General features: G+C 35.9%; 1 long non-coding RNA gene across 1 annotated transcript in view; it reads right to left on the bottom strand.

The window, feature by feature from the left end:
* Nucleotides 1-18,419: 18,419 nt before the first annotated feature.
* Nucleotides 18,420-24,664, bottom strand: part of LOC144219979 (uncharacterized) — a 278,731-nt gene continuing 272,486 nt past the window's right edge. Inside the window, exon 3 of the long non-coding RNA XR_013331565.1 lies at nt 18,420-18,537. This is a non-coding gene — a long non-coding RNA (uncharacterized LOC144219979). The remainder of the gene's footprint in view (nt 18,538-24,664) is intronic.

The raw sequence follows: 24,664 nt of genomic DNA, 5'->3' as shown, positions 1-24,664 counted from the left end.
TTTAAAAACTAAAACATAAGAGAGGAAATATGTAAATAGAAAATAGAAGAGTAGGATGGTAGAAAGTGGGGAGGGAGAAAAGCTACTGCTTTGAAAAGACTAAAAAGGAGTTACCAGCTCCCTGAGTTTTAAGAAAGAAAAAGAGATAAAACATATTTACAATTAACAAAAAAAGCTAACTATAAAAATACTTAATAGAATTCTACATGTAATTTTATGAGAAAGATTAGAAATTCTAGAAGACATGGCTTATTCCTAAAAATATTAGTTATAAAACTTGAAAAGAATAAGTAGAACTTAGTAGCCCAATTAGCACGGAGAAGATTGAAAGAGTAAGATAGTTTTACCACTAGGATTAGATAATTCTACAGGTGGATTCAAACTAACTTTAAAAGAAAGATTATTTCAAATTAATTTAAATTATTCCAAATTCTAGAAAAAGATGAAAGCTAACATAATTAATATCAAAATGTAACAAAAATAGAATGGAAAAAAACCTCAAACTATAGTCCAATTTCACTTGTAAGGTGTAAGTTCAATTCAGCAAAATGTTGAATGAATAAGACAATGTTGAACTTGTGGGTTTAATTTAAGGAGAGTTTAATATCAGAAAATCCATTAACAACAAATTAAAGCAAAAACATATCCTTAATATATTCTGAAAAATACATTTTCTACATTAAGTGAAATAAAAGAAAACTTCCTAAATATGATAAACGAAGCCCAAGCCCAAAAGAAAACTATATCATTCTAAACTTGGCACACTAAAACTTGTCTTTAATATAAAAAAATAAAGGTCATTTCCTTTCAATTAATTAGTCGCTCAACATCTTTTTGGTAATTTTAGCAAATGTATATGATAAGAAGATGAAAAATGGACATAAGTATTAGAAAAGACAATATAAAAGTCATCCTTTTTGCTGAGATACTATGATGGGTTTACCTAGAAAATTCACAAAAATATAAATAAAAATAAAATAATCAGAATAAAAGAATCAAATAAAGTAGCTAGAAACCAGAAACACTACAGAAACCAACAGTTTTTCTTCACATGAGCAATCAACAGATGGAGGGAAATCACACATTCCTTTACTCCAGTGGGGGAAAAGTCCTATAAAATACGTAAGAGTAAATTTAGAAAGAAGTAATGGTACATATGGGAGTGTAGAGACTCTAAAATCTTAATTAGTGACATAAAACTGAAAGGAAAAAGGAGAAAGAGACATTCAATATTCTTGTTTTTGTAACTTATATGGAAAAGGTGAATAACTGTATCAAAAAAGTTGACCTTATTGAAACATATAAAATAGTCTACTTAAACAGAGAAGAACACATATTTCTTTAAAATGCACATCAAAGTGATTCTCACCAAGACTGAGCATACACTGATCCATAACATAAGTCATAAATATTTTTGAATAATTGAAATTATAGAGTATGTTCTCTGATCATAATGAATTTAATTTAGAAATCAATAAAAATATATCTTAAAAGTCTTCAAATATGACCACATGCTTCAAAATAGCACAAGGAAGTCACAGAGAAATTAGAGGTTTGGTGATATAAGTTTCATGTGGTTGTATTTATATGTCACATACATATGTTACATACATATGTTAAACACCAGATATACAGCCTTTATTATATATAAATTATAACTCAATAAAGGTGATTTTTTGAAAATATTGATAGAGGAAGACAAGTTTTGTGTAGCTGTCAATTCTATAAAAGTTATGATTTTAAGTTNGTGTGCTTAAAATATAAATATATTTTCTAATATATATTTTTTATAATTTGTGTACCTTTTATTGAAAGACTAGGAAAAAAAGGCAGAAGCATGCATTGAAAATTTGCAAAAACAATAATATGGCCCTTAAACATATGAAAAAAATTATCAACCTCTTAGAATTAGAAAAATGCGAAATAAGGTCCACTGTTTCTCATGTGCCATTTTTGCCTATCACACTGACAAAAATTAAAATATAGGATAATGCACTCTGTCTGTGAGGCTATACATCCTTCCATTCACTGCTGGCAGAACTAAACAGATACAAACTAGAAGGGAATTTGACAGTATCTAACAAAACTACATATGCATTCTTGTTTTGATCCAGAAATTTCACTTCTAGGAATTTTCACTTCAACAATAAGAACGTACATATGCATAAAGTTATATAGTTATATAGTTAATAGTGCCACTGTAGCACTATTTTGTAATTGTGAAAGAGTCTAACTGCCAAACATAGAACTGTTGTTGGATTAATTGTGGTATAACCATATAATGGCATACCACGCAACTATAAAAAAGAATGAGGCCGACCTCTATTGAACTTAGAGTGATTTCCAGAAACATTAACTAAAAAAATGCAAAGTATGAGAGTACCTACCTTTTTAAAATAAGACTGAGAAATAAGAATAAACACACATCTACTCATTTGCTCAAAAAGAAACACAGGAAGCATAATCAAGAAATTAGTGAGGTTGGTTATCTATAGGATATAAGTGAGAAAGAGTATAAAGAATGGAGGAAAGGGGTGTCTGGGTGTCTCAGTTTGGTAACTTTTTAAGCCCAGGTCATGATCTCATGGTTTGTGGGTTCGAGCCCTGAGTCAGGCTCTATGCTGACAGCTCAGAGCCTGGAGTCTGCTTCACTTTCTCTGTCTCTCTCTCTGCCCTTCCCCAACTTGTGCTCTGTCTCTGTCTCTCAAAAAAATGAATAAACATTAAAAATTTTAAAAAAGAATGGAGGAAATAATGGGATAGAAGTGGTGGGGTAGAGACACTTTGATGAATGTAACTTTTAGAACACTGTTTTACAAACTAAAAAAAAGAAAAAAGAAAATGAGAAAACCTCAACTATGGACTACAAGTAGAATGAGTAAATCTAACTCTATTTCACATGAATAATGTAGCCACACTGAAGTGAGGCAAGTGGGGAAAAGAGTCAACTTAAGCGACATTCAGAAACAGTAATTTGATTAACTTCAAACTAAAGATAAAAAGAACTATACCCTGATATTGAATTCTAATTACGAGGTTTGTTTTTCACAGTGTTACAAGTTAACAGTTCTGAAATTACTTAATTTGGGGGGCCTGGGTGGCTCAGTAGGTTGAGTGTCTAACTTTGGCTCGGGTTGTGATCTTGTGGTCCGGTGTGTGAGTTTGAGCCCCACATTGGGCTCTGTGCTGACAGCTCAGAGCCTGAAGCCTGCTTCCAATTCTCTGTCTCTCTCTCTCTGCCCTTTTCCTGCTCATGCTCTATCTCTTTCTCTCCCTCAAAAATAAATGAACTTTAAAAGAAAAGGTAAATGAAATTACTTAATGTGTATTGTAAGATGGAGGAAATAAATATATTGTATACAATGGGATTAAGGTTTCTTATTGCCAGAAGAAAGGGAGAAGGTTGGAATAAACCTTTTTGTGTTGAATCAGAATTTGAGCTATACATATAGGTATTTTTAAATATTATAGATATATAGATATAGACAGATTTATACAGGTGTGTGTGTGTGTGTGTGTGTGTGTGTTATTTTCTACTCTCTGCTGAAAGGACCTAGATACAATGACGTTCCAGTAGCAGTGAGATTACTTAATGCCCACATCTGATTTCTGAATACCATTCTCCACTAAAAGGAACCACTCCTTGAAGAAATGGTGGAGTCCAGCATGGGTTTGATAAAATGCAAGATAAGCCTGAAACACTTTTTGTGTCAGAAAGTAAGGTAATACTAGTACTAAAAATGGCAGCATGTCAAAAAGACAGAGGAGCCAGTTTAAAGGGCATCCCACGGTCTAGTATTGGGCAAGTTGAATAAAAAATGATTATTATAAAAATTATAATCATTTAAAACATGGAAATCTATGAGTTCATAGATTTCTTAGAGTTCATAGAGTCTTAGAGAGAAAGGGAGTGGTGGAGTTTTATTTTCCAGAAATTTTACCCCTATACCAATAAGCATGTGGTAAAGAATCCAAACTATTATAGTTGGTAAGAATTTAAGATCATTTCATGCTTCTATCATTTTATAATGGAGAAACCAAGGTCCATAGCAAGGAAAGTAACTTGACTAAGATGAACCCATATCTTGCCACCTTATTCAGAGTTCTTGTTCAACACAGTTCAATACCCTAGTCCTGCTGCAACTGACGGCTTTTCTGTAATCAATATTCTTCTCTCTTCCAATATCTATGAGAAACCGTCACGTTTTTAGGTTTTATTACATAGAGTCCTTAACTTGAATTAGTTTGTCAAATTTCAAGTCCAAATACAACTTTATCATTCCAGGGTTTATATCTTTGGGAATGGATGGTTATATCATAAACCTGTCAGTACAACTTCAATCATACAAAAAGCATTAATGATATTATTTTAAACTAATATAAGTAATTTCTTCTTTTTTTATTATTTGAGAGAGAGAATGAGTGGGGCAGGGGCAGAGAGAGAGGGAAAGAGAGAGAATCTCAAGCTGGCTTCATGCTCAGCATGGAACCCGATGTGGTGTTTGATCCCACGACCCTGGGATCATGACTTCAGTCATAATCAAGAGTCGGACACTCAACCAACTGGGTGCCCAGGTTCCCCATAATTAGTTTCTTTTTATAAATTACACACGCTCATGTAAAATTGATGAAATGTATGGTTTTTGAAAAGGTGTGAGAGAATCCAAATCCTTTGGTCAGGGTGATCTCATTTTCTCATTAATCTTTTCTGAGAAAAGCTATTATCTTTTATCATCCTTTTCTTCACTTGAAAATGTTGAATTATCTAATACCATCTGGTCTTTATCACTTATGCCAGTTAGTTTTATGTAATTTGAATTGATTACGTTAACCTTAGAAAAAGTACTGTTGTAAATAATGTACAATAGGCACATAATAACATATAAAACATATTGTTGTAAACTAAAATGTATTATAAAATATTCAGGAAAGTTATACCTAAGAGAGGTTCAAATGCATGTTGGTAACAAGCTGATAAAAGAAAAAAAATCATTTTGGTTGCACTGAATCAAAAAGACATGGTAAAATTAAGCTATACATTAAAACTTCTGGTTTACAATCTATTAAAATATATAATATATTGCTATAAAAACTCTAAGATTCAATGCACTTACATACAATGAAACCCACCAAAATATGACAGGTCTACGTTATTTAGAATTGGAAATCGCCCCAACAGCATAATTTACTCACATTGCTCACAATATCAAGTATTTTACTGTATTCTTAAAATGGAATAAACTTTATCCACCAGAAATAAAGCAAAGGTTAATTAACTAATTAACTTATTAAAGAAAAATAATCTTCTTTACATTTTTTTAAAAGAAGTAAAGTAAGTGAACAGGAAGGAGGAAAAGAAGAGAAAAAGGTAGAATAGAGAGAGAAAAAATAAATACTAACTGAATAATTTACTAGATTTTTATATAGTTACATTATTTGGTCAGTGTATAATTTTCATAATGAATTTGCATTTATGTGTTAAAAGAATAGATATATTAAAGGACAATAACTTCTCTTGAATTGAAAGTCCCATATAAAAACCATACTTTCCATTTCATACTGAATTTAAAGCTAACTCTCAATTATTTGTGCTGTTGGTATATGTTGGCAAAATATAATTAAATTTCTTATTTAAGACACCAAGTAGGGGGGACGCCTGAGTGGCTCAGTCAGTTAAGCATCTGATTCTTGATTTAAGCTCAGGTCATGACGTCATGGTTGTGAGATGGAGTCCATGGTCGCGCTGGGTGAGGAGCCTGCTTAAGTTTCTCTCTCTCTTTCTTTCTCTGTCTCTCTCTGCCTCTCTCTCCTGCTCGCTCTCTCTCTCTCTCTCAAAAAAAAAAAATTTCTCAAGGGCATGTTTTATTTTATTTTACTTTGCAGTTTCAACTAATTATTCATTTATGTTTTTATTAAACTTAATTTTAATTCCAGTGATTCAACAATTCTGCACTGTTTTATTCATGTTTTTAACGATTATGGAGATTTGTTAAAAGTGTTGTTTATTTATTTATTTTAGGGAGAGAGAGAGAGAGAGAGAGAAAGCACAAACGGGAGGGGCAGAGAGAGAGGGAGACACAGAATCGAAAGCAGGCTCCAGGCTCTGAGCTGTCAGCACACAGCCCCACTCAGGGCTTGAACCCACAAACAAGGAGATCATGACCTAAGTTGGACGCTCAACTGAGCCACCCAGGCGCCCCTACTTTTTTAATCTGAGTCATTAATTTCTAAGCCCTCAACACCAAATATTTTTTCAGGACTGTTAAAATTGCAGAACTAGACTGATTAATGTTTGACACTATATTCCTCTCCTTTTTCATCAAATGATAGGGATATTCATGAGGAGTGAGATGGAGGAGAGAACAAAGAACAGGAGTAACATAATTTGCCCATCAGGACTTAAGTACTGGAAGGTTGATTGCATTTGAAAACTGATGTAATGATGGAGACATTTAAAAAAAAAAACTGAATTGTTAAGAATGCTGAATTAGAAAATACAAAAAGACATATTATCTCTGGCAGTTCTTAAATAAATACTTATTTTTAACTTTAATTTTTCCTAAAAACACAACTATTTCTGATTTAGAAGTTCAGTATATGTAATATACACTGGAGTATATAAATACATTGCCCTTTAGGGCATTTAGTCAGCCTATTATGGATTGAATTATCTGTGATTTGCTCTCTTTCTTCTAGTTATATTAATGAAGGGAACTGTTTCATGGCATCTTATGTCTCATCACAATTAATTCCAAATTAACAGAATATAGTTTATTCAGGGCAATCAACTCAAATCAACTTGATTACTGACAAAATACATTCAGAGAGAAAATGTTAAATCAGAACTTTCATTCCAGAGACTAAGTAATGGGAAGATACTCAGAAAAAAATAATTTTATGTTAGAATATAAGCCTCCCATTCAATCTTCATATCTGGTTTAGACAGGTTTTCTTTATTTCTCTTTCTCCTTCCTTCCCTTTCTTCTTTTCTTCACAGGTCCTTTGTACAGGGTTTTTTAAGGTGATTTTTTGGCAAAATGTGAAAAACATAAAGAGCAGTCATATACTATTTCCTTTTGAAAATGAGAACCCATCAGCTCTGGAAGTTTTTTTTATAAGTGTTAGAAAGTTCATGAGCAAATAGTGTATAAATGCCTATTTTAGTATATCAACGAACATAAAACTACTTAGAAAAAAACCCAACAACAGTTAGTGGCAATATGAAAGGCCAGAGTGGTTTCCGATGAAGTTACTTGTAGATGTTATCCTCCAAATTTTCCAGTAGTAATTCGAGACTGACAAAGAGTCGTCTGCTCTAATATTGAGATAAAAGGGGAAAAGTGAACAAAAGGAAAGTTTTAGAAAGGGAGAACTGGTTGAGCCTTCCTCTATGAGAAAAGTCCAGAACTATAAAGTTCATTGGGATCATCTCCAGACTTTAGAAAAAGTGTGGGTTAATCTTTAGAAAACTCTATGAAGGAAGAAAAATGAAATTTCCCAAGATGCTTTGTTTATCATCTAAAACTCAACACATACAAAAATTAATCCATCGTCTTCCCAATAATAAGTTAATGAAATGAGCCAGTAACCTATCAATTTAACAAGAAATCTGGGAGGCATTCTAGATTAATTTCCATTGCTAATGATTCCATACGTCTCTTGATCATTTTACTTCCTTAACACTGTTAATATCTGCCCCAGCCTCTTCATTCTCATAGTTTTGGTGCAGTCTCTCATTAACTCCCTGGATTATCGAAATTTCCTTCTAAATGATTTGCTTATATTTTAAAAAATTTTTTTAATGTTTACTTATTTTTGAGAGTGAGAGAGAGACAGAGTATAAGTGGGAGAAGGTCAGAGAGATAGAAAGAGAAAGACACAGAATCCAAAGCAGGCTCCAGGCTCCCAGCTGTCAGCACAGAGCCTGACACGGGGCTCAAGCTCACAGACTGCGATGTCACGACCTGAGCCGAAGTCAAATGCTCAACCGACCTAGCCACCCAGGCCCTCCTGGTTTGTTTATATTTGAGTCTCTGTACCTTGCAATCTATTTGTCACATGATCAGCATAGTAATTTTCCAGAAAAAGAGAAATAAGATCATATTGTTAACATGAATAAAACATTCAGCTAAACCATTTGCATAGTATATAAAGTCCTCCAACATTTGGCCATTTTTTTCTCTCCCTAATTTCATGCTCTATTGCTTCCTCTGCCATACACATACCCTATGCTTATCATATTAGACCATTTACAGTACCATATTTACAGTAACCTCTCTCAAAAATGTTCTTTCATGTTTCCATTCATTTGCACATAATGTTCCCTGTACTTAGGATCCTCTTTTCCCAACCCCTTCTCATAAACTCCCACCTCTTGTTCAAGACCCATGCAAGAATTTTTTTCTCTTGGAACCCTTCCCTGGCTCTTCCTAGCCTACATAATCCTTTGTTCTATCACTGTACAGTGAGCACGTGTGCCATTTTCCTCTCATACTAAGTTGTAATGACTTATTTATAAATTTCTCTCTCTTCCTAGACTGTGGATTTCTAGAAGTGATGCCTTTTCATCTTTATATGTGGGCACCTTATGTTTAGTCAAAAATGTTACATGAATGGATAACTGAATTAATAAATCAATGTGGTTTTTTAAAATTTCTTTAACATTTATTTTTGAGAGACAGAGTGAGACATAGTATGAGCAGGGGAGGTGCAGAGAGAGAGATACGGAATCTGAAGCAGGCACCAGGCTCTGCGCTGTCAGCAGAGCCCGAGGTAGGGCTCAAACTCACAGACTGCGAGATTATGACCTGAGCTGAAGTCAGAGGCTTAAGTGACTGACCACCCACGCACCGCAATAAATCAATGTTCTAATGATGCTAAGACAGAGAGGTATTTAGAGTTTTGTCCAAATATACCGCATGAATGAGGGGTAGGTCCAGAAAAAGATTATGGTGCCTCCCATTCCTTTCTTTTCCTCAGATGCTCAGACCATGATTCACTGTTTCAGTAACGACAGAAGATGGAAGAATTTTAATTTTTCTAACATAAAAGTATCCGCCCAAAGAAACTATCCACTGTGCCCCACTGTGTGGCTTTTGGAGTAAAAATGGGTCTTGATGTTCTAGCTGCATTTTTGGGGAGCGTTCTTTCTTTCTAGGCACAATATGCCCAGAATAGATTCCTGGAGCACTGGTATTTGAATAAGGGAACTAAACTAAAAATGTCCTAAGTAACTCAAAAGAAAATTGATGTCAAGAGCAACTGTTGCCTGTTTTTTCTTTTTTCTTTTTATTTTTCTTCTAAAATAGATTAAGCACTCCTTATTCTTTCCTGCCGTGAATTAAAAATTTGTCTGGATATGTTAGCTACGATGTTCCTTGAGGTTTCAAGTCCAGGAAAAAAAAACCCATTATTTAAAAGTGGTAGGTTGATATCTCCTTGAGTCGTTAAATATGTTTTAAAGTTTTGTACAATGTAATTCTGATTCTAAAGTAACTATGATTTGAGAAATCTTTTATTTAAAAAAATTGTTCTGGACTCTCTATAGAAGCATTTAAGAAGCATTTATCATGCGGCTAATCCTGTTCTTCAGACTACGTATAATAAGGCAGTAAGATACATTTCCTTTTCTCATGAGTATAAATAGAGAAGACATCAAAAACCTGTAAAAAGATTAAATATTTGAGTAAGTAAAAAAGTGAAATTTTTTACACAGTGTAGTTTTTTCTTTTTTCAAGTTTTAATTTAAATTCCAGTTAGTTAACATAGTGTGTAATGTGTAGAATTTAATGATTCATCACTTACATACAATGTCCAATGCCCATCACAAAAAGTGCAAAGTTATTAGCCACCTTTTAAAAAATGTTTATTTATTTTTGAGAGAGAGACACACACACACACCAAGAAAGCATGAGCAGGGGTGGAGCAGAGAGATAAGTGGACAGAAAGAGAGGGCCACAAAGGATCCGAAGCAAGCTCTAGGCAGGCAGCAGAGCCTGATGTGAGGCTTGAACTCACAAACTGTGAGATCATGAGCTGAGACGAAGTTGGACCCTCAATTGACTGAGACACCCAGGTGTCCCAACAACTTTTATAAGCCTTATAAATCTGTATCTCCTTATGCCTTATCTCAGTGCACTGAAAGAAGCACATGATCTCATTCTGATAGCCTTGAGAAATAATGCTATTCTTTCAATAGGTTTTCTTGTGGAAATAGCATAGGAAATTAGGTAACATAGTGCACTACAAAATTTGCTAAATATCATCTTCTGATATTTGAAATTCCTTCAGGATTTCACTTTTTGTGGCATCTCTTCTCTTGCTATCCACAAAGTCCCCTCACTGCCACACTTCCCTCCAACTACTCCTTGTTCTCTCTCTTCCACCATCTCTAGCTCACATTTACAGCACATGACCCTCCCCCACTGAGTAAAGCCTCCAGGAATATGCTTTCAGTTCCTTGTGCTGATTGTTTATCATAAAAAGAACAGCTCTTCTGAAATTCAGGTGAATAAAATGCCCCATTCTATTAAATATCATAATGCAGAATATGATTAACATGTAAAAAAGAAAATAGAAAAAACTAGTGCTATGATATTCAGTATTGAAAAAATCACTCTGCATTGAAATGCTGACCTAAGACTTTGTGGAAGGAGAGGGAATCTACTGAGCCAGAGAGAGAGATGACAGAGCTAAGAGGAGGTAAACAGAGGAGAGCCAGTCTATGTAAGATGCCGATGAGTAACATCATGTGGATCAAGAATGAATGCGAAATGTACCCCAATGTTCATAGCAGCACTTTCAACAATAGCCAAATCATGGAAAGAGCCTAAATGCCCATCAACTGATGAATGGATCAAGAAAATGTGGTTTATATATACCATGGAATACTACATGGCAATGAGAAAGAATGGAATCTGGCCATTTGTAACAACGTAGATGGAACTCGAGGGTGTTATGCTAAGTGAAATAAATCAGGCAGAGAAGGACAGATACCATATGTTTCACTTCTAAGTGGAACAGGAGAAACTTAACAGAGGAACATGGGGGAGGGGAAGGGGAAAAAGTAGTTAAGGAGAGGGAGGGAGGCAAACCATGCGAGACTCTTGAAGACTGAGAACAAACTGAGGGCTGATGGGGGGGGGAGAGAGGGGAAGGGGGGTTATGGGCATGGAGGAGGGCACTTGTTCGGATGAGCACTGGGTGTTATATGGAAACCAACTTGACAATAAACTATAAAAGAAGAAAAAAGAATGAATGTGCATTTGGGCAGACAATACATTCTTAGAGGCTGGAGGATTCGAGAAAGATGGTCAAGGTAGACAATACTGAAGAGTTATTTGTAAACCTAGAATTCTCAAGACATGTACAGTTCTGGGGCATTATGCAATTAAATGATCCTCTAGGTCATAGGCAGTTATTATGGGTGTTCTGTTGCTAAATAACACAGTGATAAAAGAGGAATTGAAGAGGGGACACACAAGAGATGGATATCCTAAAAGGGAGAGGAGATGATGCAAACATAAAATAATGAAAGATAGCTGGCAGATATGGAGAGAAATGGGAAAGAAATAACTTGTCTATTTATTTCTACACCCACTGATAGTTTCGACAAGAAATCATTCAGCAGGCTCATTTCGTCATTTTTATAAGGACCCAAATAAATAATGAAAGAACAAACTTGTTTATTTTTCTTTCTTTTTGGTATTACCATTGCTACCTAAGGAAGAAACAAGAGGCATAGAATAATTTTTTTAATGTTCATTTATTTTTGAGTCAGAGAAAGAGCATGCGCAGGGGAGGGGCAGATAGAGAAAGGGAGGGAGAGAATCCCAATCAGCCTCATTGCTGTCAGCACAAAGCATGATGCAGGACTCTATCTCACCAACTGTGATATAATGACCTGACCCAAAATTGAGAGTCAGATGCTTAACTGATTGAGCCAGTCAGGTGCCCCGAGGCATAGAATAATTTGATAATTAAATAAGCATATAATTTTTACATTTTCAAGTTTTTTTTTGATTTGGAAAGTTGATGAAATTTTGAGGCAGACATTAAGTCATTTTTAATACAAAATCATTTTAATAAGCATCATTTGTAATGTTCTAAAAATGTTTCAGTTCTTTGAGTATTTGTAGAATGTCTGAGAATATTCAATTCTTATAAATTGCAAAGCTTCATATTTCCACACTCTGGGAATTTTGAGAATAATAATAAGTGATAAGTATTTATTTTCTACACCTTTCAATTCTTCTAAACCATTCTAAAACAGGCCACAAGAATAGTGGCTATCCTTAAAATATATGAGCAATTCAATAACACTTTTATTATGACAAGTGCTAATGCACATTTAAAATATTTTTATTAAAAGCCTTAGAAGTTTCTCATTCACTTATCCCTGTATTTCCCTTTAGACTCACTGGTTTAATGACCAACAGTGCAGTAATTAAGCATCACTTAAGTGTCATATGAAAGGGAAATGTTTTGCTTTCAACTACCAAGCACTTTACAACTCAGTCATATATGGGTGTATGTGCATATGCAAGCATGAGTAAAGAGGAGAGAGACAGATTAGAGAGCCTTTTAGATTCTTTTTCAAACTAATGCCATTAAGTCCACTTATACGAATAAAATATGGAGTACCTGAAGGTGTTATGCTCAGCTGGTCACAGGAGAGTGCTACAGCACCATTAAATTACCTGCTCTAAAATAACCGAAAGAAATCATGCACTGGAGAATGGCTTAATGTGCTTGAGTGAGCATTGCCTTGCATGGTTGATTGAAAGAAATAATAGCACATGCTGGTAGAAATTATAGTAGAATACCAAATCTACTTCATAATATCTCCAGATGTTAAGAACAGAATGATAAAGTGTGACAGAACTATCTTGTGCTATAATTATTTTAATCTTTGCAGTGCTATTATAAAAGATTTCAATTTTGTCAAATTACCCTGTGAATTTTAAAATTCCCTTTCAGCCAGCTTTTAACATTTCCACTAAATTGTTCTACATTCCTTGCAAGCCTCATCCTCTTGAGCCAGTGGGAATGTGATACGTGGACAAGATCGCATTTAACAACCTGTTCTTCCTTGAAATAAAAGCTAAACAACAGAGAGGTGATTCTGGTCCTTGATAATGGGAATACTTTGCAGTCAAATATTTCTTTCACAGAATTTCAATAACTTTATGCATCACAATTCATTTTTAGGACTTAGAAGGAGGAACAATATATGATTCCTACTTTCTAGACAAAAACACTAAATCACCTCAGAATCCAAAAGAATCCATGTCAATAACTACAAGAACTGCAAGCTGGATTTCTGACATCTAGATTCTGCTGGTGAACAAAGCTCCTTTTTCCAATTTAATCATTAGTTTTATGAGGATCGCTTTATAAATTCACACTTGAGAGGGCTGAGCAACATAATCAATCATGATAATTCACTGAATACAGAGAACCCTTGAAGAGAGGCTGCAATTATGTCGGGCTCCTATGGAAATTTTGAGATATTCAGGAAAGTCATAGACACATTCCCCAGAGCAATGCAAAAACTGCACAGCACTCTACATATAACTTTAGGGGGGTGGGTTACAGGCTCCGGAACAACTGTTTACCGGGGTATTGTCTTTATGGCACATGGATTGGGATGGTTGTGTGTAGTTTCTACAGAGTTCTGGCTTTACTATCAGTCCAAGCCACAGCTCCTGCCTTTCTCCAGTGCTTATGTCAGGTGATCTCAACTTAATATCATGCTTCTTAGACTATAGATTTGAGAGGAGAGAAATGTTAAACATTTTCTACCATTTAAGAGGCTTAAAATCAAATGTAACAGAAGCTAAATTTGTGACCATGTTCTTCCAGAAAGCTTGTCAGTAAAATCAATGAGAAACTAAAAACCCCATTAAATTAATTTTTTTCTAATCAGCTGTATTGGAATGTGTAGAAAGAGCCAAAAGTAATATTTTGAATGTTACATAGTCTTTCATATTTACCTAACAGTAAATATTAAGACTTAAAATATAAAAGCCAAAAATATGGAAGAATTATTTATTGAACCATTAATTTTCATGCTCCACACATAGCTTAGGTGCATCAAAGTTATGGGACATGAAGGGGCCACGCAGGCTAGCATAAAAGGTATCCTGGTGATACAGTGTATGGAAAGTACATCAGTGGCTGGTAAGGCCTCCCCAGTATTATGGCTAGATACTAAGTAGCCCAAACTTGAACAATATATCACTCAGGGAGAGGGAGAGACTCGGAATTAAATTTGTAGATTTTAAAGACAATGATAAACTGTTTTGCTTCCTTTTTCCTTGCATACCTGAACTTCTGCCAAGCAGGTTTAACTTTTCTTATCACTCTGTGTACTTGCATGGTGGACTAAACTGAGCAGCCTTGTACAAGGTACAAGCACCTTGTAGGGCTCCAGAAAATGAACAGTCCTATATGGTCCTTTTCAGCACCCACAGGTNGTCAGAGTGGATGCAAACTCCAGTAAGAGATACTAGAAATCAAGAAATACATCTGGAGAACAAGGGCATAAGGATGGCTCTTCTAGTCGCAGGCTCCAGTTCTGTTGTGAAGGAAGGGACAGAAATATCCTTTCTTGGACTGGCCAGACTTTCATTTGCCACTCCTCAGAGGGTAATAGCATGGAATTCTCACATGAAAGGATGCATAACAGAGAACACTACACGATGCTCAAATTGGGTCTCACTTGAATCTAGTAGCTCATGTGGCCCATTTGCACCCCTGCCAATTTTATTCCAAAGGACCTCGATCTACCTTGACTACTCCTGAAGTAATCAATGCTCTAAAAACTATTTTTTCTCACCCCTAATCTTTCCTCCACTCCACTGTTATTTCTGCACTGCATCTTAACTAGGTTAAGAAAGATGTACAAACTAGTCTATAGTGCAGAAATGGCTTTCAAGGGCACTTGGTAAACAAAAGATATTTTTACTGCTGATGTTTCAGGGACTAGGGATACTCTGTGATGCTGGGGTCCAGCTCCAGCCAGTCTAGGGGTCCCTGAAGGATGGACGGGGTCGGCGAGACAAAGCGAGAGAGCCCCTAGATTCTTTCTGATCACCAGGCAGCCATCTCTGTCCTGTCGGTTTTGGTGTCTTTAATTATAGGTCAAATGATAACATGACATCAGAAAATGGAATTTTGACAATGGATAATTCTTTGTGATAAGATGCTTTGGAAAGTATACAGAAACAGGTTCTACAGAAGTATTCTTGTAGAACTACCCCAATTATAGTGAGGTTGAGTAAATCTTACAACTAAGGAAATAACAGGGTGTTCTTAGTGAAAAACAGGATAACATACACATTTGTTTTAAGTCAATAACGCTAAGATTAAGTCACAGGTTAAGTTGTAGATACTCTTACCCATACTCTTACCCAGCTGCCAGTGTAAGGGAAGGTGTTTGTGGAATGTAGGCCTTAGGGCCTATACATCACCAGTTAGCAAAGGTATATATAGTAACTTACGTTCTGCCCTTATCTGTTCCTTCTAAGTTAGGCTTTTTGTCTCCAGGCATGACTTAACTGTCCAGTTATATTCCTTATGGCACTGGAGAGCCAACCATATCTTTAAAGAGTTTAGCTCATTTCCAATACATAGAATAGCCTCTTTGAGTGCATTTGCCTTTGTGTCTAGCTTTTTGTCTATGATTTCTTGAATAGCTAGAGCATGAGAAAGATTTTTGGTTAGTTGATTTACATGTTGAGCTGTATGAACCTCTTGGACTAATGCAACAGTAGAAACAGAATTGTACACATAAAGGTCAATCTTTTATGCACAAGGGTCATTAGCCTGTTTATAGCTCAAGGGAAGTATCCAGGAAAACAGGACTTGTGGAGAACATGATGTCTGTTTCCATAATCACAAAAGAAGTTCCCACAATAAGTTCCTTCACAAGGTGCAATCATCATACCAGGGCCAGAATAAGGGGACAAATTACTCCCGATACCAATCAGCAAGGTACCTTGGAGGTTGGTGCTCAAGCAGAAATAATTGAGTGGGGGTGGATATCGCTCTTCATCTGATGGCAAGAGCCTTGCAAACCTGCCTTTACCTCACGAGGAGTTTTCTCGACTAGTGAGTTCGGAAATGGCTCCCAATACTGTGGAAAGTAAAGGGAGTATATTAGTGAGTAGCCATGGGCTAAATACCCAAGATTTTGCCTTTGGACAACAGAACAGCTTTCTGTTCTACAGAATTTCCCACCACTCATCTTGTCCACTTAGAGAAGAAGGTATCTGAAATCCATCATTTTTGTACATCTTTCCCTATCCAAGAAGACCTTCCTTAAGTGGAACCCTTTGAGAGAGAGCTCAAAGACATGAATTTTAGAAACAAAAAGAATATCCAGATACTTCAGAATAGTTTTCTTTTGTTTAATTTTCTTCTTTTCTGCATGATTATGTGGTCACGTTGTTTTGGCAAAGTAAAAGCCTTTTAGTCATTTAAGTTAGCCGTTTGCAGTTTATCTTCAGTTACTATAGAACAAACCACAATTAAAATAAATAATGATGGGTCAACTTGAAGTTTATTTGGCATAATACTAAGCTTTCTTTACCTAAGCATGTCTCATTTGTCCATATTGAATGGCTTTCCAATCAAAGCCTCAAAAACTTAAAATATAACCACAGATTGTGATTCTAAATCTATTGGCAAATTGGCTGTTTGGAATTCAGCAAACACCTTCCCACAGAAATGGGAAGAAATGTTTAAGTAGAGTAAATTCCCTAATTCCTGTAATTCAATACATAGGGAGTATTCAGGGTCTAAGGAGGAGATTAAGGGGATGGATTTGTAAATCTAGATGGAAACACAGGAAGTATAAGAGAACAATGAAATTAAAAACTTAAGGAACATGCAACACAATTCCAGATTTAGCCAGTAAGGACAATTTCACTTAAAAGCTCAGAGTTTGTATGATAGGAGGAGCCTGGGTCCATAGCAAGTAGGGTAAGTTTGGTAAGAACCTAGGATTCTGGCTTTGGACATGCGGTATGCCAAGGTGTGAAAACCCCATGTGTTTGAGAAGAGAACTTGTTTTCAGTCTGCTTCTGGAAAACTAGAGGCCAGTATAGTATCAGTGTGTGGATTCAGGGTAATCAAACTCCTTGGATAGGGAGTATGAACAAAGCACTGTTGAAAAAGTGTGAGACTGATGGGGTTCCACAGTAAATGTTTGTGTAGCAGTAAGGACTGCTTTATAACATATTCAATATAAAAATGTAATATGGAAGCTAGCCATTACACCTGGGTACTGTGCCATACTGCTAGTTGATATAAAACGGACTTACTGACAATGCACAGAATTGATCATTCACATCTGTGACTCTCCTGCAAAGGCTTATCCATCATGTTGTCCAGTTGTGTTGAAACACAAATTTGTCAGAAACCAGTTTACAGACTAAGTTACATCTATTATAATTTCTTACAAGCTTCTAAAATAAAATAGCATCATTTAACTTGATCTGGTTTTTAAGCATAAGTAAACTGGCACTCTTTATAGCAAGGGTATGTTTGAACTTTTAACAAGTTACTTGTACCTTAGTAATGGGAAAATACCTCTTCATGATGATTTTGAAGTGTAATGAGTTCTAAAAGAGGTATTACTTTAATGGTTTTCCATTTTCTGTAATGTGTTGAATCTTCTGAGGTGTCAATTTTTTAAATGCTTAATATACTTTTCAAGAAATCAGAATTCCATTCAAGTCCTAATCGACTTCATGCAGACTTTAAAAATGATTGTTTTTCTTCCTTTGGGAAACAATCCTTTGTTATTAATTGAAAACCCATTTGCCTTTAGTTCCTCTTATTAGATAAGAATATTCTCTGATAATCTAATAAACTATTTTTGTATGCTAGTTATTATGGGTTGAATTATGTCCCTTCCAAAAGATATGTTCAAGTCCTAACCCCAAGTATCTCAAAGAGTGACCTTATTTCAAAATAGTGTCTTTGCAGATGTAGACAAGTTAAAATGAGGTTGTTAAGATGAGCACTAAATCTACATGACTAGCACCCTTGTGAAAAGAGAAAAGTTGGGCACAAACACAGACATGCAGAAAGGGAAAATAATATGAATTGACACAAGAAAAGTGTTATGTGAAGACAGAGGATTGAAGTAATAAATCTACAAGCCAAGGAATGCCAAAGATTACCAACAATCTACAGAAGCCAGGAATAGACAAAAAAAGATTCTCTACAGGTTTCAGACAAAGAACATCTCTGTCAATCCCCTGATTTTGGGCTTGCAGCATCCAGAACTGTGAGACAATAAGTTTCTGTTGTTTTAAGTCACTTTACTTCAGTAAGGCAGCCATAGGAGACAAATACAGTAGTCAAGTTAAGACTTTTGTCAACTAAAGAATGTCTTTGCATACCTTTCTTAGCAAAGATATCATCTTCATAAATTCTTTTACTTCTGGAAAGGAGCCCAAACACAATATCCAGCTGTGAGCTGTCATCTCATCTCTCTCTGCCTTTCTGACGTTTCCCTCCACAGAGCTGCAATGCAAGCAAATTACCAGAAAGGATCACAGAACAGTCAAAATCAGGTTACCTAAGGCAAACCTAAAATAATCTTTAAAAGGCAAACATTTAATTCTCCAGATGTCCTTGAGGCCCACTTTGTGTAATATACCAATTGGGTAAAAAAATAATTGTGAAGAGAAAACACAAGAAATAACTCAAAGAAATTGTGTAGTTTCAAAAGTAAATAGGATAGAGATGATTAAATGGCATTTTAAACTTATCTTTTTTTTTTAGTTTTTCACATAGATAACATATTAATGTTCTTATGTATAATTAAAAAGTAATTTAAAAAGAGTGAATAGAACTTTCAGCTTTGTTGATAATTATAATTTTTCACATTTAGATAAAGATTCATCCAAGAGAACATTCTATTAGCAGACCAGTCACAGACAGTTATCTGTTAATTGAATAAGAAAGAAAAAAAAAATGTTCTCCAGTGGCCCTTAGTCATCTTTACTTGTCTCAAAAATATCAAAACTATGTCAATTACATTCTTGATAACTAGGTATGTCAATATTGAGCTATCAAGTCCTCTACTCCCTATCCAGTTGGTGGGCTTCATCTATTCTCACTATGAGCCTCATGTTGATCTTTTTCCATGCTTACCCTGAAACAACATTCAAGAATGTATAATTAGCTTAAAGTATAAAGGACTGTTCCTCATGAAACAGAACCAGAATTGTGCTTAGAAAATGGCTTTCTGGTATGTTTCCATGGAACTCCTGCTGCCCACACTCTCCACGACGTCATGAGTGAAGGACCAGGGTTTCCTATCTATCCGATAAGAGAGAGGCCAGGCTCACAAATGCTCCCTATTTGGCCTCCATAGTTTCTTCTGGGTCTTGACCAATGCAAACATTCATTATGGAGGGGGTGGGGATGGCTCTGGCTTCCATCACTGCACACCTAGGGCTGCAAAGTGGGGTAAGAAGGGTGATTGTATGCTTACAATTTACTACAAGTGGCAGGTCTACTTTTTCTCTCTCTGTCTCTTTCCTCTTCAGTCTTTGCCTCTTTCATCTTTTTGACTGTACAGTAAGGCCTGAAGTCTCTTTCTTGGAAATTAGGGAAGGTAAAGAGAAAGAGAGAACCAGGGCCAGGACTGGATCTGATCTCTGATCAACTGGATCAGGTCAGGCAGGGGGTAAGAATGCACTGGTGCAAAGTTGAGCAATGGTGGACAGCTGGAGAGAGAAGGTGTGGTGAAGAGACAGCACAAATATACTCAACACAATTCAAGAAAGTAGGTGGCATCTAGTAGGGGGCTAAGGGTCCTAACAGATGGGCAGAGCCCAGGGTCAGGTAATCATGGGGCAGAAGCTTCCAGTTATTGTCCAGAATAACTTTCTACAGAAAGTTAGATTTCCAGGCACTCAAATTGGTTCAGGGACACAGCTCCAGGCTGTGAAGAAGAAGAACTGCATTCCAGGGAAGAGAAAATGACAAAAATTTGGGGTCAGGTAAGAAGTTCATGTCTGGAAAATAAGAGGCAAGGTACAAGTAGAGATGGAGTACAGGGGGCAACAGAAATAATCATTGCTAAGGCACTTGATTCTGATTCTGAATCTAACCAGCAGCAGAGACGTGTGGGAGCGGTCAGCAATGAGACTTTCATACCAATGAGTTAAGAAATGTTGACCCTCATCAGGCTGGAGATGGAAAAACTAAGGTGGTTAAGAATGTCTCACCGATGACTGGCTCAACACAAAAAATGGGATGAAATGGAGCTGGTAGGAAGATGGAACTAATTGAAAAATTAGAGAAGTAGAAACATGGGCAATGACATTAGTTTGGGGAGTGATACTACATTTTGAAGATATCTCCTGAGTTTGAATTTTTTTCTATATTGAAAAACATTTTCACAGTTTTTCATAAAACCTCTCTCTGGAATTGTCAGTGCATTATAAAGTGTAATGGTGGGGTTTTTTGCCACATCCATCCTGTCTAGCTTATATTTTTTGATATATAGAATACTACCAGCTAAGTTTCTTCATTTCATTCTCTTATGGAACTCCTTGTTGTAAGGCCCTGATGCTTTGCAGTATATTTCATATTTTATTTGGGTGCCCTATAGGAGTATCCAAATGACTGTCTCCAGAATCAACATCATCACCATTTTAGACTCAGCCTCTAAATTACTCTGAAACTTGGAACTCTTCAAACTAGGACAGACTTTCATGTTGCCAACTTTTAAAAAAGGATGTTGGTCTAATAAAATCTTGGTTAAAGTTACAATCTAGATAACATCTGCTTTGTATGAATTATTTCCGTACCCAACAAAATTCCATTAGTCAATAATTTTTTCCGAATTATCCATAACATTCTAGGACAAAAATTACAGACTGTACCATGAACACTTTGTACTTATCTATATGGTGTTAGAAACCATGTTCATCTATGATTGTCTCTCTTCTTATCATATTCAGTTAGTCACCAGGAAGGCTGTATGATTTCTCCTGCTTTCTATAAACTATAGTGTCTACCTCCAGTTCTCACCATCCCTTACCTGAACTTGTCATCCTGACTAGTTTCCCTGCTTCCAGTGTCTTACACTTTTATTTTTAAGTTTTTTTTTTTAATTGGTTTTGAAAGAGAGAGAGAGCACAAGCAAGGGAGGAGTAGAGAGACAGGGAGAGAGAGAATCCCAAGCAGGCTCCACATTGTCAGCACAGAGCCCGACTCAAGGCTTGATCTCATGAATCTGTGAGATCATGACCTGAGCTCAAATCGAGTCGGATGCTTAACCAACTGAGCCACCCGGGTGCCTGACACTATCTTACACTTTTAATCCATTCATATTGTTCACCTTTCTAAAACATATTTGTATCAGTGTTTCTCTTTTAAATCTTTACTAGCTTCTGTTTATGGACAAGACCTAACAAGTACTCCTTAGTGTGGCACAAAAAACACCTGACAGTTTAATTGTAACCAATTTATTTTTTCTGATGTGTCTTTGATGTTACCTACTCTGGTCAAATAGCACATCCTCTGGGAAGCCTACCATGTCCTTTCCTTCCTCCCTCCCCTGTCCAAATCTAGCCGTCCTCTGTGTTCCATGGCTCTGTGCAGATCTCTCATAGCATTCATCGTATCACAGCAGTTATATTTCTTATGTCCTTTTCCTCCACTAGACCAGCTTCTGAAGATTATGTAACATAATCTTACTTATATTTGAAGATTTAATATTTAAAAGGTGCTTACCACCTGCTAGGTACTCAGTGTGTATCAGTTAACTGAATAAAAATGAATTAATTCACATAAAAGTTACCACCATGATTGTGATAGTGTTACCTCTTTATCTTATTGTGATTCATATTTAAACAAATTAAGGAGGAATTTTCCAAACAAGACATTAGGAGTTTTCATGATCTTCTGTTGAGACAGCAATTTAACAGCATTACAGAAACTTCTTTCATACATATATATGTACAATGAGGTCAAAACAAAGTCAAAGAGATTATAATAGGTCTTCACTAAAGGATGCCAGAGTTACAACATATTTGCAAAATCATTTATATTCTTCATTGCTTTGTGTTGATTTTTCGTGTTGCTTATTTTTAAGTAACCTTGAATTGGTATGTCCATGGTAACCAGAACTGTGCACAAATTCTAAGAAAATGTTACTCATTCTGTCCTTGAATTTCAGGAAATATATCTCCATGATGCTAAATGCCTAAATTACTAGATTTTCCCCCTTTGAAAGTCTCTTTTAAAGGGAATTTTCTACCATGGAAATTATTTCTTTTAAAACAGCAAAGATTATACAGCAGAGATTTCATATTTACAGTGGATAATTTATTAGCTGCAATCACTTACAAGCTTTAGTGTCTTATTTGTTAAATAATACCTCTTGATTTTTCAAGAGTTTTAGTCAAATTATCTCACTTAATAGCACTACCTTTTTTTTTAAATTGAAGCATAGTAGAGACACAATGTTACCTTAGTTTCAGGTGTACAACATAGTGTAATTACACTATCTTCTAGAAACAAAAGATGAAGGGACCTTGATTTAAAAAGGTGGAATGGTTGGGGTGCCTGGGTGGCTCAGTGGGTTAAGTGTCCAATTTTGACTCAGGTCATGATCTCACAGTCTGTGGGTTCAAGCCCNGATTCTTTTCATAGTCTATTATATGGGCTTTTCAGGCTCAAATATCCAGCCAAAATAACAAAGCCTCCAAATAAGAAATATATATATGTAAATATATGTATGCAAATGTAAATGTATGTGTTTGGTGTGTGTGTGTATACACACAAAACTATCACAGGGGACTCATATTTATTACAATAGCACATGATATCAAGTATACTAGCCAATACATAAGAAGTAAATTATGAGTCTATTTGCTGTAAAGAAAACAGGGAAATTAAACTTCTCAAAAATCTGAGGCCTACCTGAAAACAAAACCAGCCTAATGGTAATCAAGAACTAAGCCTACTAAAAATGGTGCATTGCTGGTCAAGTTAGTTAAATGTACTCCATATCTGCCTTTAATTAATTTTCAAAGAACTTATTCCTGGATATGGGAGAGGCTTTTGCAAAGACACTGAATTAAAGGTCCCTTTATGAAAGGTGAGTTTGGTTGATTATGAGAAAACTTGCTACAACATCTATTTTCCTGGGATAATTTTTAGTCAAAAAATATGTCATCAGCCTTTGTTTTTCTCAAGGAAGAATACTATGTAAAATGTCAGTCCTTGTGAATATAAAAAAAAAACTTCAAATTATGTTAAATAAAATTGTACTATTCTGCTAATGGAGAGACTGGTCTCAGGGTAGGAAATTCAATTTCTTTAATCAAGTTTGCAGTGGAATGTTGTCTGCGATCTGGTTGTCCGTTTTCTTTTTTCTTTTTCTTTCTTCTTTTTGTTCCTCCCTCCCTCCCTCCCTCCTTTCCTCCCTCCTTCCCTTCCTCCCTCTGTCTCTCCCTTTTCCTTTCTTTTTTAACTAATTCTGTAGAGCAAAACAAGATGTAGGAGACATATAATTAAACTCTCTTAATAGTTAGGCTAGGGCTCTGTTTTGGGAGGCATTCATGTGAAGGAAGGGAGGATTTCAGCCCATTCTGCCTCTTATTCTAGACCTGTTTATTCAAGCCCTTGTCAGCTTGCANGAGGGACGGAGGGCTGACATATCGCCAAAGTACACCAGATTACCACATTATATGCTGTGTCTTGACTCCTTTGAGCAAAGGAAAGTGGTTGAAGAATTCTTTAATTTGATGTGCAAAGATAATTCCCCTTAACAATAAAAGCACACTTTGGTGCTTTAAAAAGGGGGGGATAGAGTAGGAGGAGAGAAAGTGATTGTCCTTGACATCATGAGCCACTACACTGTCAAATTTTCTGTAGTGTTATTCATATCAAGTATCAGTTCTTCATTATCAATTTTAAATTTTTTTAATGTTTTATTTATTTCTGACAGAGAGAGAGAGAGAGGCAGCGTGAGCAGGGGAGGGTCAGAGAGAGAGGGAGACACAGAATCTGAAACAGGCTCCGGGCTCTGAGCTAGCTGTCAGCACAGAGTCCTACGTGGGGCTCCAACCCATGAACCATGAGATCATGACCTGAGCCAAAGTCAGACGCTTAACCGACTGAGCCACCAAAGCACCTCTTCATTATCTATTTTAAAATAGTCAGATGCAATGTACTGATAGAAAAATATAAGACTTTCATATGGAGTACAGGAGGCACTGAAAATTCCTAGCAGGGAGGAAGCTGCAGGAAGGAAGTGACCTNATTATCTATTTTAAAATAGTCAGATGCAATGTACTGATAGAAAAATATAAGACTTTCATATGGAGTACAGGAGGCACTGCAGATTCCTAGCAGGGAGGAAGCTGCAGGAAGGAAGTGACCCCACCATCTAAAAACGTATCCTTCAAAATTTTGTCATGAATGAAATATAAAGTTTCATAGTTACATGAAGCAACACAGAGGGCTAAACTAGAAACAAAACCAAATAGCCCTTGTGACCTAGAGGGCATCACTGAGCATTCTACACAATGCTCACAGTGTACCAGGGTGTCCTGGCATCAATATTATGTCCATTACAAATTCTAGAACATGTTTCCTCCAAAGGTCTGTGCAAAAGGCACATTAC

The sequence above is a fragment of the Crocuta crocuta genome, unplaced genomic scaffold, assembly GCF_008692635.1.
Source record: "Crocuta crocuta isolate KB4526 unplaced genomic scaffold, BGI_CrCroc_1.0 scaffold19, whole genome shotgun sequence".
Taxonomy (NCBI): Eukaryota; Metazoa; Chordata; class Mammalia; order Carnivora; family Hyaenidae; genus Crocuta; species Crocuta crocuta.
The sequence above is the reverse complement of the archived record's forward strand: the minus strand, read 5'-3'. Positions and strand labels throughout refer to the sequence as shown.